Raw genomic sequence first — 7,921 nt, forward strand, 5'->3', positions numbered from 1 at the left:
GGGAAAAGCCCAGGTACCTAGTGAAGGTCTCTACCAAAAACCTGGGTCCCTAAACAGCCACACAATGCAGGATCACAGTCGAACAACTGTTAAAAAATGGAGGGTGCACAGGCCTGGGCTTTTCCCATTTGGCCAGATGTGGAAACTAACTGTTCCATTGCTGCTTTTTATCTTAGTTGAGAGCTTGTGAGTGAGTGCTGGACTTTTTCTGTGTGCTATATTAATATATATATATATATATATATATATATATATATATATATATATATATATATATATATATATATACAGGTGGCCCTCGTTTTACAACAGTTCAATTTACACCGTTTCAGAATAACAACCTTTTTTTCCAGTCATGTGACTGCTATTGAAAAGCATTGAGAATCAGTGCATTTATTAAAATAGCCAGTAGATGGAGCTGTCCGCTTGTGTTGCAGCAAAGCCAAGCAAGCTGAAATTAATCAGTTTAACCAGACCTGAGCTATCGATCAGATTTCAAAGGAACAAGATCTTCCTGTCTATAACTCAGTCCAGATTGGAATGCATAGAAAAAAACTGTTTGTAGAAAAATGCAAGTGAAGTCTGTGTTGTGTGATTATTTTATTAGGTTTATAATGCTGTTTAGCAAATGTTTTTGTTCATTTAACTTAGTTTAATTATATATTCTGTGTTGTGTGATTATTTTATTAGGTTTATAATGCTGCCTAGCATTTAAAGTCTTCATTTCAAAGCTTTAAAAGTAATGTATTAGGTGTTACTTATGACAATTTTGAGAGGGGCCTGGAACCTATCTCCCTCACTTCCCATTGACTTACATTATAAACTGGGTTTCAATTTACAACAGTTTCGATTTACAACCATTCCTTCTGGAACCTAACCCCGGCGTAAACTGAGGGCTACCTGTATATATATATATACTGTATATATATATATATATATATATATATATATATATATATATATATATATATATATATAACAACATATTCTGCTATGTGAAACAATTGGAATGTGAAATTAAAATATAAAACTATCGCACTTCAACGTAATTGGGTTTGCGTGATTTGACTTTTCACGCAATTGAAGTTTATGGGGGAATACGTTAATGCGGTTGCGATTCCAACTTCGACTTTTTGCGCACATTGGTTAGCACATATGCAAAAATGTTTTACTTTCAACTTGTAATAAGCGCAATACCTAACTCGCAAAAAAAATGTTTAGCAATAGTAATGCTCGAGTTTCCTTTTAAACACAAACTATTAACTACAAATTGAACAATTTATCTACCACCAATTTTAGAACCATAGTCTTCAATTTTGAAGAACATGTAATTCACCGGACATTTCTTCTTTAAAAATGCTTTGCTAACTTCCGTTTCTAAAAGTTATTAGTTGTTTTTTTTGCTGTTTTTTATTATTAAACATAGATTTCTTGTAGTTTATTAACAGTTCTCCAGCACTTGTGATTGAAGTGTGAAAACACATTTTGGGCTAGATTAAGAGTGGTGCGCTAACTGCTGGGAGTGAGCGAGAAGGGATTTATCATGGCTGTTTGCGCACGTCGGAAGTAGCATACATATTACAGGTTAAAAGTAAACGTGATTACTTGAGAGTATATTTGTGTATTTTTTTAACAAAAGTTCAAAAGGTTAAACAATGAAGGCCTTTTTTTTCTCAGCCTACTTTGCTCATATTTACCAAGGGTGCCATTATTGGCGCAGGACACTATATATACAGGGCCTGAAATATCCAATGGTCCACTGGTCCTGGACGACTTAGAAATTGCAGCGGACGACTTAGAAATTTGACTTTTTCCTATTAAACCATAGTGATGAGTTCCCCCCACTGTGTGTGTGTGTATATATATATATATATATATATATATATATATATATTTATTTATACAAAACACGGGTGGGGTCAGCACTCTCAGGCCAGACCGGGTACACATCCTATGACCCTGCAACATGCACAGCCCTGGGTGCAAACCAGCACTCTCAGGAAGCTGCACCGTCACCAGAGTCACAGACAGTTAACCCCAGACAGGTCTGGGTGCAAGGCCCAAATAGGGAAAAATTACAAAAAAATAATACATTATTATTATTATTATTATCAGGTATTTGTAGAGCGCCAACAGATTCCGCCAACAGTATCGCACACAGAAAAAATCCAGCACTCACTCACAAGCTCTCAACTAAGATAAAAAGCAGCAATGGAAGAGTTAGTTACCACATCTGGCCAAATGGGAAAAGCCCAGGTACCTAGTGAAGGTCTCTACCAAAAACCTGGGTCCCTAAACAGCCACACAATGCAGGATCACAGTCGAACAACTGTTAAAAAATGGAGGGTGCACAGGCCTGGGCTTTTCCCATTTGGCCAGATGTGGAAACTAACTGTTCCATTGCTGCTTTTTATCTTAGTTGAGAGCTTGTGAGTGAGTGCTGGACTTTTTCTGTGTGCTATATTAATATATATATATATATATATATATATATATATATATATATATATATACAGGTGGCCCTCGTTTTACAACAGTTCAATTTACACCGTTTCAGAATAACAACCTTTTTTTCCAGTCATGTGACTGCTATTGAAAAGCATTGAGAATCAGTGCATTTATTAAAATAGCCAGTAGATGGAGCTGTCCGCTTGTGTTGCAGCAAAGCCAAGCAAGCTGAAATTAATCAGTTTAACCAGACCTGAGCTATCGATCAGATTTCAAAGGAACAAGATCTTCCTGTCTATAACTCAGTCCAGATTGGAATGCATAGAAAAAACTGTTTGTAGAAAAATGCAAGTGAAGTCTGTGTTGTGTGATTATTTTATTAGGTTTATAATGCTGTTTAGCAAATGTTTTTGTTCATTTAACTTAGTTTAATTATATATTCTGTGTTGTGTGATTATTTTATTAGGTTTATAATGCTGCCTAGCATTTAAAGTCTTCATTTCAAAGCTTTAAAAGTAATGTATTAGGTGTTACTTATGACAATTTTGAGAGGGGCCTGGAACCTATCTCCCTCACTTCCCATTGACTTACATTATAAACTGGGTTTCAATTTACAACAGTTTCGATTTACAACCATTCCTTCTGGAACCTAACCCCGGCGTAAACTGAGGGCTACCTGTATATATATACTGTATATATATATATATATATATATATATATATATATATATATATATATATAACAACATATTCTGCTTTGTGAAACAATTGGAATGTGAAATTAAAATATAAAACTATCGCACTTCAACGTAATTGGGTTTGCGTGATTTGACTTTTCACGCAATTGAAGTTTATGGGGGAATACGTTAATGCGGTTGCGATTCCAACTTCGACTTTTTGCGCACATTGGTTAGCACATATGCAAAAATGTTTTACTTTCAACTTGTAATAAGCGCAATACCTAACTCGCAAAAAAAATGTTTAGCAATAGTAATGCTCGAGTTTCCTTTTAAACACAAACTATTAACTACAAATTGAACAATTTATCTACCACCAATTTTAGAACCATAGTCTTCAATTTTGAAGAACATGTAATTCACCGGACATTTCTTCTTTAAAAATGCTTTGCTAACTTCCGTTTCTAAAAGTTATTAGTTGTTTTTTTTGCTGTTTTTTATTATTAAACATAGATTTCTTGTAGTTTATTAACAGTTCTCCAGCACTTGTGATTGAAGTGTGAAAACACATTTTGGGCTAGATTAAGAGTGGTGCGCTAACTGCTGGGAGTGAGCGAGAAGGGATTTATCATGGCTGTTTGCGCACGTCGGAAGTAGCATACATATTACAGGTTAAAAGTAAACGTGATTACTTGAGAGTATATTTGTGTATTTTTTTAACAAAAGTTCAAAAGGTTAAACAATGAAGGCCTTTTTTTTCTCAGCCTACTTTGCTCATATTTACCAAGGGTGCCATTATTGGCGCAGGACACTATATATACAGGGCCTGAAATATCCAATGGTCCACTGGTCCTGGACGACTTAGAAATTGCAGCGGACGACTTAGAAATTTGACTTTTTCCTATTAAACCATAGTGATGAGTTCCCCCCACTGTGTGTGTGTGTATATATATATATATATATATATATATATATATATATATATATATATATTTATACAAAACACGGGTGGGGTCAGCACTCTCAGGCCAGACCGGGTACACATCCTATGACCCTGCAACATGCACAGCCCTGGGTGCAAACCAGCACTCTCAGGAAGCTGCACTGTCACCAGAGTCACAGACAGTTAACCCCAGACAGGTCTGGGTGCAAGGCCCAAATAGGGAAAAATTACAAAAAAATAATACATTATTATTATTATTATTATCAGGTATTTGTAGAGCGCCAACAGATTCCGCCAACAGTATCGCACACAGAAAAAATCCAGCACTCACTCACAAGCTCTCAACTAAGATAAAAAGCAGCAATGGAAGAGTTAGTTACCACATCTGGCCAAATGGGAAAAGCCCAGGTACCTAGTGAAGGTCTCTACCAAAAACCTGGGTCCCTAAACAGCCACACAATGCAGGATCACAGTCGAACAACTGTTAAAAAATGGAGGGTGCACAGGCCTGGGCTTTTCCCATTTGGCCAGATGTGGAAACTAACTGTTCCATTGCTGCTTTTTATCTTAGTTGAGAGCTTGTGAGTGAGTGCTGGACTTTTTCTGTGTGCTATATTAATATATATATATATATATATATATATATATATATATATATATACAGGTGGCCCTCGTTTTACAACAGTTCAATTTACACCGTTTCAGAATAACAACCTTTTTTTCCAGTCATGTGACTGCTATTGAAAAGCATTGAGAATCAGTGCATTTATTAAAATAGCCAGTAGATGGAGCTGTCCGCTTGTGTTGCAGCAAAGCCAAGCAAGCTGAAATTAATCAGTTTAACCAGACCTGAGCTATCGATCAGATTTCAAAGGAACAAGATCTTCCTGTCTATAACTCAGTCCAGATTGGAATGCATAGAAAAAACTGTTTGTAGAAAAATGCAAGTGAAGTCTGTGTTGTGTGATTATTTTATTAGGTTTATAATGCTGTTTAGCAAATGTTTTTGTTCATTTAACTTAGTTTAATTATATATTCTGTGTTGTGTGATTATTTTATTAGGTTTATAATGCTGCCTAGCATTTAAAGTCTTCATTTCAAAGCTTTAAAAGTAATGTATTAGGTGTTACTTATGACAATTTTGAGAGAGGCCTGGAACCTATCTCCCTCACTTCCCATTGACTTACATTATAAACTGGGTTTCAATTTACAACAGTTTCGATTTACAACCATTCCTTCTGGAACCTAACCCCGGCGTAAACTGAGGGCTACCTGTATATATATATATATACTGTATATATATATATATATATATATATATATATATATATATATATATATATATATATATATATATAACAACATATTCTGCTATGTGAAAAAATTGGAATGTGAAATTAAAATATAAAACTATCGCACTTCAACGTAATTGGGTTTGCGTGATTTGACTTTTCACGCAATTGAAGTTTATGGGGGAATACGTTAATGCGGTTGCGATTCCAACTTCGACTTTTTGCGCACATTGGTTAGCACATATGCAAAAATGTTTTACTTTCAACTTGTAATAAGCGCAATACCTAACTCGCAAAAAAAATGTTTAGCAATAGTAATGCTCGAGTTTCCTTTTAAACACAAACTATTAACTACAAATTGAACAATTTATCTACCACCAATTTTAGAACCATAGTCTTCAATTTTGAAGAACATGTAATTCACCGGACATTTCTTCTTTAAAAATGCTTTGCTAACTTCCGTTTCTAAAAGTTATAAGTTGTTTTTTTTGCTGTTTTTTATTATTAAACATAGATTTCTTGTAGTTTATTAACAGTTCTCCAGCACTTGCACAAGTCAGACTGGAGAATTTTATGTGACATGTACATTATCTTGATAAATTTTAATTTTTGTGTCCCATTAAAGAATTTATCTTAGATGTACAGTAAACATTGAGGTTAGATGTATGCATCTCTGAAGAAGAGGGAGGATTGAAAGCATTTAAAACCGGGGAGAATGTAAACAGACTGTACAAAGCATCTTCACAGGATAGGTGCAGCAAGAGATTTTAATACTTAGAGATGTAATGGGGAGTAATTTAATGGGGGTTTTGTAGGTTAGGGCTAGAATTTTAAATTCTGGAAGATAATGAAAGAAGCAGAGAAGCAACAATGGGTAAGGTGGATAAGCCTGGTGGAAGGATTTTGTATAATTTAGGGAGATTGGGTTACCAGTTAGATCAGTTCAAATGTTTTTTGAGTAATAGAGTTAGATCAGTTGGAACGTTGCTTTAATATATTAAACATGATAACCAAGTTACCAGAAGTTTTGTTCTTTTCAGTGAAAAATAGACAAATATTGTATATGTTATGGAGCTGTTTCATTCAAGTTTTACTCCATGAGATTGTGCATTGGATGGTGGGTGTGGTAGTGGGGTTTTGACAGTGATGGAGATTTCTAGTGTGCTTGTTGATAAAATAGGGAATGAGTAAAAGTTCAGTTATTGATGGTTGGTGGTTGGAAGCCATTTTTCAGAAACGCTATTTAGACATACAGTGGCATGCTTTATTAGTCTTGGAAGATAGGATATATTAGAAGAGATGATACTCAATCCCACACAAAGCTATGAGTTTTCTTAAGTGAAGATGTGTAGATTTGGATAAACATGGGACCCAAGACTGAGCCTTGTTGTACCCCAGTAGGCAAAGGTAACATTATTGAAAGTGCAGAGAGGAGTAGTGAGAATTGCCTGTTGGATTTAGCAGTGAGTATGTGTACTACTCCACAGAGGTGGAATGTTGTGGTTGAAACCTAGATTATAGAGGTACAGTCATGGAGTCGGATAATAGATATTCTGTAAGACAGTTATAGACTAGCTGTTTCAGAGACAGGATGATGTATATAGATTAACTGTTAGAGATAAATGCTCAAACAAGAGAGGGATTTTAAACATTTTTTAATTTATTATTATTATATTTACTTGGTATTAATATATTCTTAAACTGGAATACAAATTAATTGCAGTGCTGAAATTAAGTTGGAAAGATTCAAATTGTAGCTACATAATATATTATATTTATTTAGCATGTAATTATATACAGTCATGGGAAATAGAAAGTACACCCTCTTTGAATTCTATGGTTTTACGTATCAGGGCATAACAATTATGTGGGCCTTAGCAGGTCTTAAAATTATTTATTTATTTTACTTATTTTTTAAATATTTTACCAGGAAAGATACATTGAGATTTCTTTCGTTTTCAAGTATGTCCTGGGTACATAAAACATTGCATTGATACAATAGGTACAATAAAATACAAAAAACAATAATAATACACAATATATGCACAACAATTTAACATAGAACAGGTAGGAAATATATAATCAACAATGACAGGTGCATTCTGTTTTGAGATATTTAGAGAGGGATCTCTTAAAGGATATTAGGCATGGGGAAGGTTTGAAAGTGTGCGGGAGGTCGTTCCATAATTGTGGTGCTCTGTAGGAAAAGGAGGATCGAGGTGCTTTCTTTTTGTATTGAGGCAAGCTAAATAATGTGCTAGTACTGGATCGGAGGTTGTAGGAGGTGGGAATAACCGGTGAGAGCATACTGCTCAGGTAGGGTGGGATCTTCCCAGAAAAGCTTTTAAACACAAGGCAGGAAAGATGGAGGGTGCGTCTGGATTCCAGCAACAGCCAGTTTAGTTCTTTTAGCATGTCACAATGATGGGTCCTGTAGTTACATTGTAGCACAAAGCGGGCAGAACGAGTTATACAACGTATTAAGTTTATTAAGGTGTGTTTGCGGTGCAGGTGCATATACTACATCCCCATAATCCACGATTGGCATCAGCATTTGCTGT

This window comes from Bombina bombina, chromosome 3 (assembly GCF_027579735.1).
Source record: "Bombina bombina isolate aBomBom1 chromosome 3, aBomBom1.pri, whole genome shotgun sequence".
In the NCBI taxonomy this organism is placed as follows: domain Eukaryota; kingdom Metazoa; phylum Chordata; class Amphibia; order Anura; family Bombinatoridae; genus Bombina; species Bombina bombina.